Source organism: Cupressus sempervirens, chromosome 7, assembly GCF_028749045.1.
Source record: "Cupressus sempervirens isolate cs-2001-9-10 chromosome 7, ASM2874904v1, whole genome shotgun sequence".
In the NCBI taxonomy this organism is placed as follows: domain Eukaryota; kingdom Viridiplantae; phylum Streptophyta; class Pinopsida; order Cupressales; family Cupressaceae; genus Cupressus; species Cupressus sempervirens.
Genome location: NC_143124.1, coordinates 391504178 through 391510957, shown reverse-complemented (window position 1 = coordinate 391510957; position 6780 = coordinate 391504178). Strand labels below are relative to the sequence as shown.

General features: G+C 36.7%; 1 pseudogene; it reads right to left on the bottom strand.

Annotated features, from left to right (window-relative positions):
* Positions 1 to 747: 747 nt before the first annotated feature.
* Positions 748 to 2438, bottom strand: LOC149547156 (aldehyde oxidase GLOX pseudogene; annotated as a pseudogene).
* Between the last annotated feature and the right edge of the window lie 4342 nt (positions 2439 to 6780).

Here is a 6780-nt window from a genome sequence, read left to right as displayed (position 1 = left end):
AAGCCACCCTAAACAAAGCAGTCCCATCTATCTAGATATCTCACCAATCTTGAATTATGCATCTTAAGTCAAGATGTTTCAACCAATTTTATTCAAACCTGAAACGAGAATTTATCTTGATCGTAGAGGCTTTAGAAACCAGGGAAATAGTAAAATGATCAAAACTAAAATTAGGAAGGGCCACTAGAGCACAACAACAAAAAAAAAATTATGTAGCTAACCAAGAGAAGAAAACAACTGTGTTTTACATTAATTCGACTAGATTTAGCTTTTTCGTTAAAGATGGAGAAATCGCAGAGCGTAACGAAGTTATATTAAAGTCATTATGATGCGATATGAATGTGATTCATTTGAGAGTTTGATTGGACTGAACATTGCTGTTGTTATTCCTGAGGCATGAGTAGTTGACAGAACGGATCGAACATACGCCTTGGTGCACAATGCGCACTGAGTGAGACGGATATTCCATTTTTAATTTAATGGAAACTTTCGAATTACAACTGTTTTAACGTTATAATATTTGATATTTGTTTTTAAGTTATCATGTTCATGGAATAAAACAACTGTGTTTTACATTAATTGGACTAGATTTAGTTTTTTAATTTAATTGAAACTTTCGAATTACAATATATCAGAGAGACATTTGGGTTCTAAATTTGCCCGAACAACTGCATCTAGATTGTTTAGTGTAACTAGGAATCGTAGAAGGCGATCGACACACCAATATGAAAACGCGGATCAAAGTAATCAAGAGAAGTGGACCCACTGGGCGACGCTGGGAATGCCCCCGTTGACTGCGAAGAGCATGTAGTACCCTGGCGGGGCGGCCACCCCGCTGGGCGGGGCTGTGACGGAGGAGAAGTACACGACGTTCCCCGCCGCAGTTGAGACGAGGTTGGGCGCTTTGGCGACGAGGGTGAGCAGCCTCTGGTTCATGGAATTGGTGTGGGTGGTGAAGGAGGGTGCGTACACATTGAACTGCAAGACGTCGATAAGGGGATTGGGCACAGAGAAAATGACAGTGAAGGTGGCGCCGTAGGAGATGGAGTTTGACGAGACGGACTTTATGGTGGGTCGGGCGTATGTCGTATAGACGCTTTCCAAGTAGTAAGGACTGTAGGCTTCCAGGCGGAGCTCCGTGGGGAAGTCGGTTCCGGTGAAGACATAGCCCGCATGGGGATTGGAGCCAGCGACGATGATTCTCGCATCGGCCATCACGTTGGCGGTAGAGTGGTACATTCTCGGTATGGCCGTGGCCGCCAGGGTGAAGAAGCGCTTTCCAACCGGTGCAGCGGGTCGGTAGAGATAAGGTGTGAAAACGGGCTCTGTGGCCGTGCCCCACCCTGCTACTCCCTTCCGCGCTCCATTGATGATGATGATCTCGCCATTGGGGAGAATGAGCATGTCCGACATCGTTCTGGGCCCGGGCATGTCTTCCATGCTCCACGAGAGGTTGGCGTCCGTGATGACCATTCTTCCACAGCTGAGGAGGGCGTCTATAAAATTACCCGCGCTAGCCGAGGCAAAACCGTTGTCCGGACAGCCACCGCAGATGAGAACTTCTACTTTGGCAAAGCCGTCGGCAGATGAGATAGGCAGCATGACCGAGGACCCGGTGGAAGGGTAGTTCCGTGGGCCGTCCCCAGGCATTCTGGGGAAGGTCTTCACTACCACATTGTAGTCGAGGAGAATGGAGTCCCTGTTGGCAAAGATGAAGAGGTTGCCGTCGGAGGAGAGGTGGAGGAAGGGATAGAGGTTGTTCTCCGGCGAGGAGCTGGTTCGGGTCTGAGATAGAAAGGGCAGGTTGAAAACTCCCTCGCCAAGCCTCTTGGGGACAAATTCATAGTGAAACTTCCCCGTGCCTCCGACAACGATAATGCGGTTGTCAGGCAGGATTTGGTTGGCGGCATACCAGCGGTCAGAGGCAAGCGTGGGTTCTTCGAAATTGTTCCAGTCGCAGCTGCCGTCGGAGCAGGGGACGAAGTATCGGATGTCCCGTCAACCGTCGCGGTACCCGCCGGTTTGTACGAGCGTTCCGTTTGCCGTAAACGCCCCAGAGGAGCACCAGGTGTCGGCAAAAATCATGAGCGGCCTCACATTATTGGTGGCTGCATTGTACTCGATGGAATGCGCCGTGCAGTCGTGAGTGCTCACCTGGTCCTGTGAGTTGTCCCGGCAACGCCCCTTGTCCAGCGCCATCTGCGACGAACCGAAGTTGGTCCGGTCAAACATCACTACTGTGTTTAAATGCGTGGTGGTCATGTGCATTGCAGAAATGCCCCCATTGTGTACCAGAAGCCTCCATCTTCCCGGCTTCACCGCCACTTGCGCAGCTGTTTCCCATGGACAAAAGCTCATCATCATTACAGCAATGCCAAACATTAAGATACCAGATCTCAACCCCATCTTCTTCACTTGAGACTCTCTTTATATATCTGCTCGCTTTTCAAGTTGCAAAGTCCAGCTTCGACACCTCTGTTTTATAGCCTCCACTGTCTTCCTATAACTTGTTCAAGCACACACACGAAAAGAAGAAGAAGAAGAGGTGATTAGAATGAATCTCTGCCGGCCTGTCCCGCATCAAATGATTCTTCATCCGCATTCCTTGCTAACCCACTCTACAGTGACGCAGTGCAATATGAATCGTGCACCAACATACTTACCCCCGTGTGGATAACGAACTGATTGGTCTGTCTCACCTTCTCTAGACAACGACGGCCTTTCCGAAATATTTATTCTGCGACTGGGATTCGCTATAAGAATGCCCTTCGACTCTCTCCTGCATGATTTTTTAAGTCCAATAGTAGGTACTGGAATCATGGCTGCAAATTCTCCTGGCTCAAAAATCGGATATAATATGTGTCAGATTAGGTGTTTCTCTTATTCCGCACACTTCTAATTCATAGGCAGACGATTTCAGACACGCCAATATTATGTGTCAAACATCTTGTGGTCGAAATAATATGGCAAAGAAATCCTGCGATACAGCTGGACCAGAGCGACCGGGACTTATGCGATCTCAATTTGCCTCGTGGTTGTTTGTCAACGATTCCCGAATAAAACCACCGGATCTGCTAATTAATAGTGAGATCTCATATTATATTCGTGTTTTTTATTTTTGGCTTCATCAACATCATCTTATACAACCGGGCAGTAGGAATGTTCGTTCTGAATCGAACTTTAACATCATATTGCTCTGAATTAAACTTTATCATCGTTGCGTATTGAGGAGTTAAAAGCATACAAAGCTATTGTACAATGCATAATTTTGTTGGCTAAATTTTAAATTCAATCTGTTTTTTGTCCGAAACCTGACAGCCCATAAAAATTTAGAAAAATTCAAAAAGTCACCTATTATTTGTTGGCAAGAAGAATATGATAAGTTTGGGAATATAAATTATACTAATACTTGTATCTTTGAAGGGTGCAAGGGTTAAGCTGATAGTCTTGTATACTTTTGATGATTTTCTTGAATAGTAATTACCATTGATCAAGAGTTGTAATTTAGTAAAATATTTAATAGCACATTTTGATTTTTTCTTTCTATTGTTAGAATAATTACATTTTAAATTTGAAGTACAATATGACTGAGAAGAGTTTCCTCTTTTCTCTATATAATAATCATATATATGGATTACTCTACATTTTGAAGTATTTGTCAAAGCTGAAAGAGGGTCAAATAAAAATCCCATCTATTGATTTCACTCTAGATATTACTGTAAAAGTTGGACCTTATCTCTTAATTGTTCCAATATCCACCATTGTATTTTGTAGCATAAGCCCTTGGAATTTATGAATAGTGATAGCTCCGGACATGATGATTGGAAGTTGTCTGACTTTTCAAAGTGACGGGTACTATTGGTACACATTTAGGATCTTAATGGTTCCATTGTGACCCATTATAGTTCTCAAAAGATGATACAACATACACAAGCATGTCTAGTGGCCTACAACCTAACTTGTAAATAGTATCAATTATCTTACCAATATTTTCCATAAATAAGTCTTGCTTCTATCGAAATGTTTATTGTAAGTGTAATATGTCACCCTATAAAAAGGAATATATATTTCTCTAGTGGTATGTCATGTATTTGCTTGCATAATTTATCATTGTACTTATTGTAACTAGGAGATTCAATGATGTTTGCATCCTTTTATTATGTAACTTTACTGCTTCATTGGTAATAAATAAATGTAATCTTGAGGGTGATCCATGTGGTACTCATCTCATATGCAAGTGTCAAATCATATTTTGTATACGACGTGGTGGCATTAGCTAAAGAAAGTCCCTTGTCAAAGTGGATTTGTATCCAACATATCCTAATGACTGACTATTTCCCAGAACCACTTTCCCTTTTTATGATGTATGATCTTCCTTTTTGGGTGTCTGACACTACCGAATTATCATAGCAATCCAGTGACAACTCTAATAGTAATAAGCCTATCAGCTGAATTAATATCTATCTATATTGTCATATACCTTTATTATTTTATAATTACATGTTTCCTTCGCTATATATATCACTTTGTATCTCCCTTAATAATTACCCATTACTCTCTCTCTCTCTCCCCACCCCCCTCCAAATATTTTTTTTGTATAAAAATATTCTTTATTCATTTTTTTTATGTTGATGACCTTAATCATAAATTTAATTTTACTTATTAATTATGAAAAAATACTATTTTCACTATAATCTTACAAAACTTACTTAGTTTTTCTAATTATTATAGATATTTATAACTTAGTAAAAATTTATAAATTATAAATTTAATTAAAATCTTGTCAAAAATATGAAAATAAAGAATGAAGACTTAAGAAATAATAAGATTTACCATATATTACATATAAATATTCTTTATATATTACGAGAAAATATTTTTAAACCACCAAAACAATATTTATTCTCAAATTAAACTGCACAAAATAAAAATAAACTACAATCTTATGATATTGTATCTATTATATATGATTTTCATAATGTGCGATTGAAAATAATTCCATTATTCTAACAATGTTCATAGAGGGTGATCTAGAGGGTTATTTCAAAACAAATCTTACATAAAAGAAAAGAGGTTCTTACAATTTATGATAATCGTCTCTAGAAGTTTTTGAATTTTGAATTTGTTACATGAATATTTTAAATCGCACTGATGAATTTCATCATTATTAGAAGTATCTAGAGAAATTCAATTTAATACAAAAAGTGATACAAAAAAATTCAACACAATTGATTTAAAAATTCGCTCTGATAAAAACCTTTGTTCTAATAACATACTATATAATATAATCTCACTTAATTTTTATAAATTATATTATATTTAATGAAATGGGATTGAAATATATTTTACATAATTTTGTATTAGATACACAAAGCATATACAATTGAATTGAATAATGATATGGATTCATAGAGTTTGTTATGTAATGGTATATGTAGGATGAAAAAATTATTGGGACTAGAACATTTGGGTGTGGAAGTGTAATAGTGGATGGGGTTAGTTTCATTTCCCAAGGAGTTACGTTTGAAAATTCAGCACCAAAGGTATAGTCAAATAAAACTAAATTAGTTTTCTACTATTATATATTATAATATTTATGCCAAGTTGAAAGATAGCTTAGGTGGTGGTAGTTCTAATGCAGGGATCTAAAGGAATGTTTTATAATATTAAAAGAGTTTATGGATCACTTTGAACTTCTTGATCAGACATTGAACATTTCGCCCATTAAGAGATGTTTTTTTGTAAACAATCATTCTGAGATGTTGAATGAAATGTGAAAGGGATATGAGATAGGAAAAATCTTGTATTACATTTGACAAACATTTTCTCTTCTTTCCATTTTATATGGCTTTGGCCCATGTGGCACTCATCTCATATGCAAGTGTCAAATCATATTTTGTATACCATGTGGTGGCATAAGCTTAGTCAATGAGGGTCAATTTGCACAAAGAAACTACCTTGTCATATTGGATTTGTACCCAACATATCCTAATGACTGACTATTTTTTGGACATCTGACACCACTGAATTCTCATAACAATCTAGTGAAAACTCTGATACTAATAAACCTATCAATTGAACTAATATCTTTCTATAATGTCATATATCTTTATTATTTTATAATTAAATATTTTGCCCCCCCCCCCCCGCTCTCTCTCTCTCTCAACCTCTCCAAATACCTTTTTGTATAAAAATATTCTTTATTCATTTTTTACATTGATGACCTTAATGCTAAAGTTAATATTACTTAATAATTATGAAAAAAATACTATTTTCACTTTAACCTTAAAGAAACTTAATTAACTTTTCTAATTATTATAGATATTTATAACTTAGTAAAAAATTATGAAGAATAAATTTACCTAAAATCTTTTCAAAAAGATGAAAATAAAGGATGAAGACCTAAGAAATAATAAGATTTACCATATATTACATATAAATATTCTTTATATATTACGAGAAAATAATTTAAAACCGTCAAAACAAGATTTATTCTCAAATTAAACTACATATAATAAAAATAAACTATAGTCTTATGATATTGTATCTATTATATATGATTTTCATAATGTGTGATTGAAAATAATTTTATTATTTGACAATGTTCATAGAGGGTGGTCTAGAGGGTTATTTCAAAACAAATCTTACATAAAATAAAATAGCTTCTTACAATCTATGATAATCATCTCTAGATTTTTTTTAATTTTGAATTTATTAGATGAATATTTTAAATCACACTAATGAATTTCATCATCATTAGAAGTATCTAGAGAAATTCAA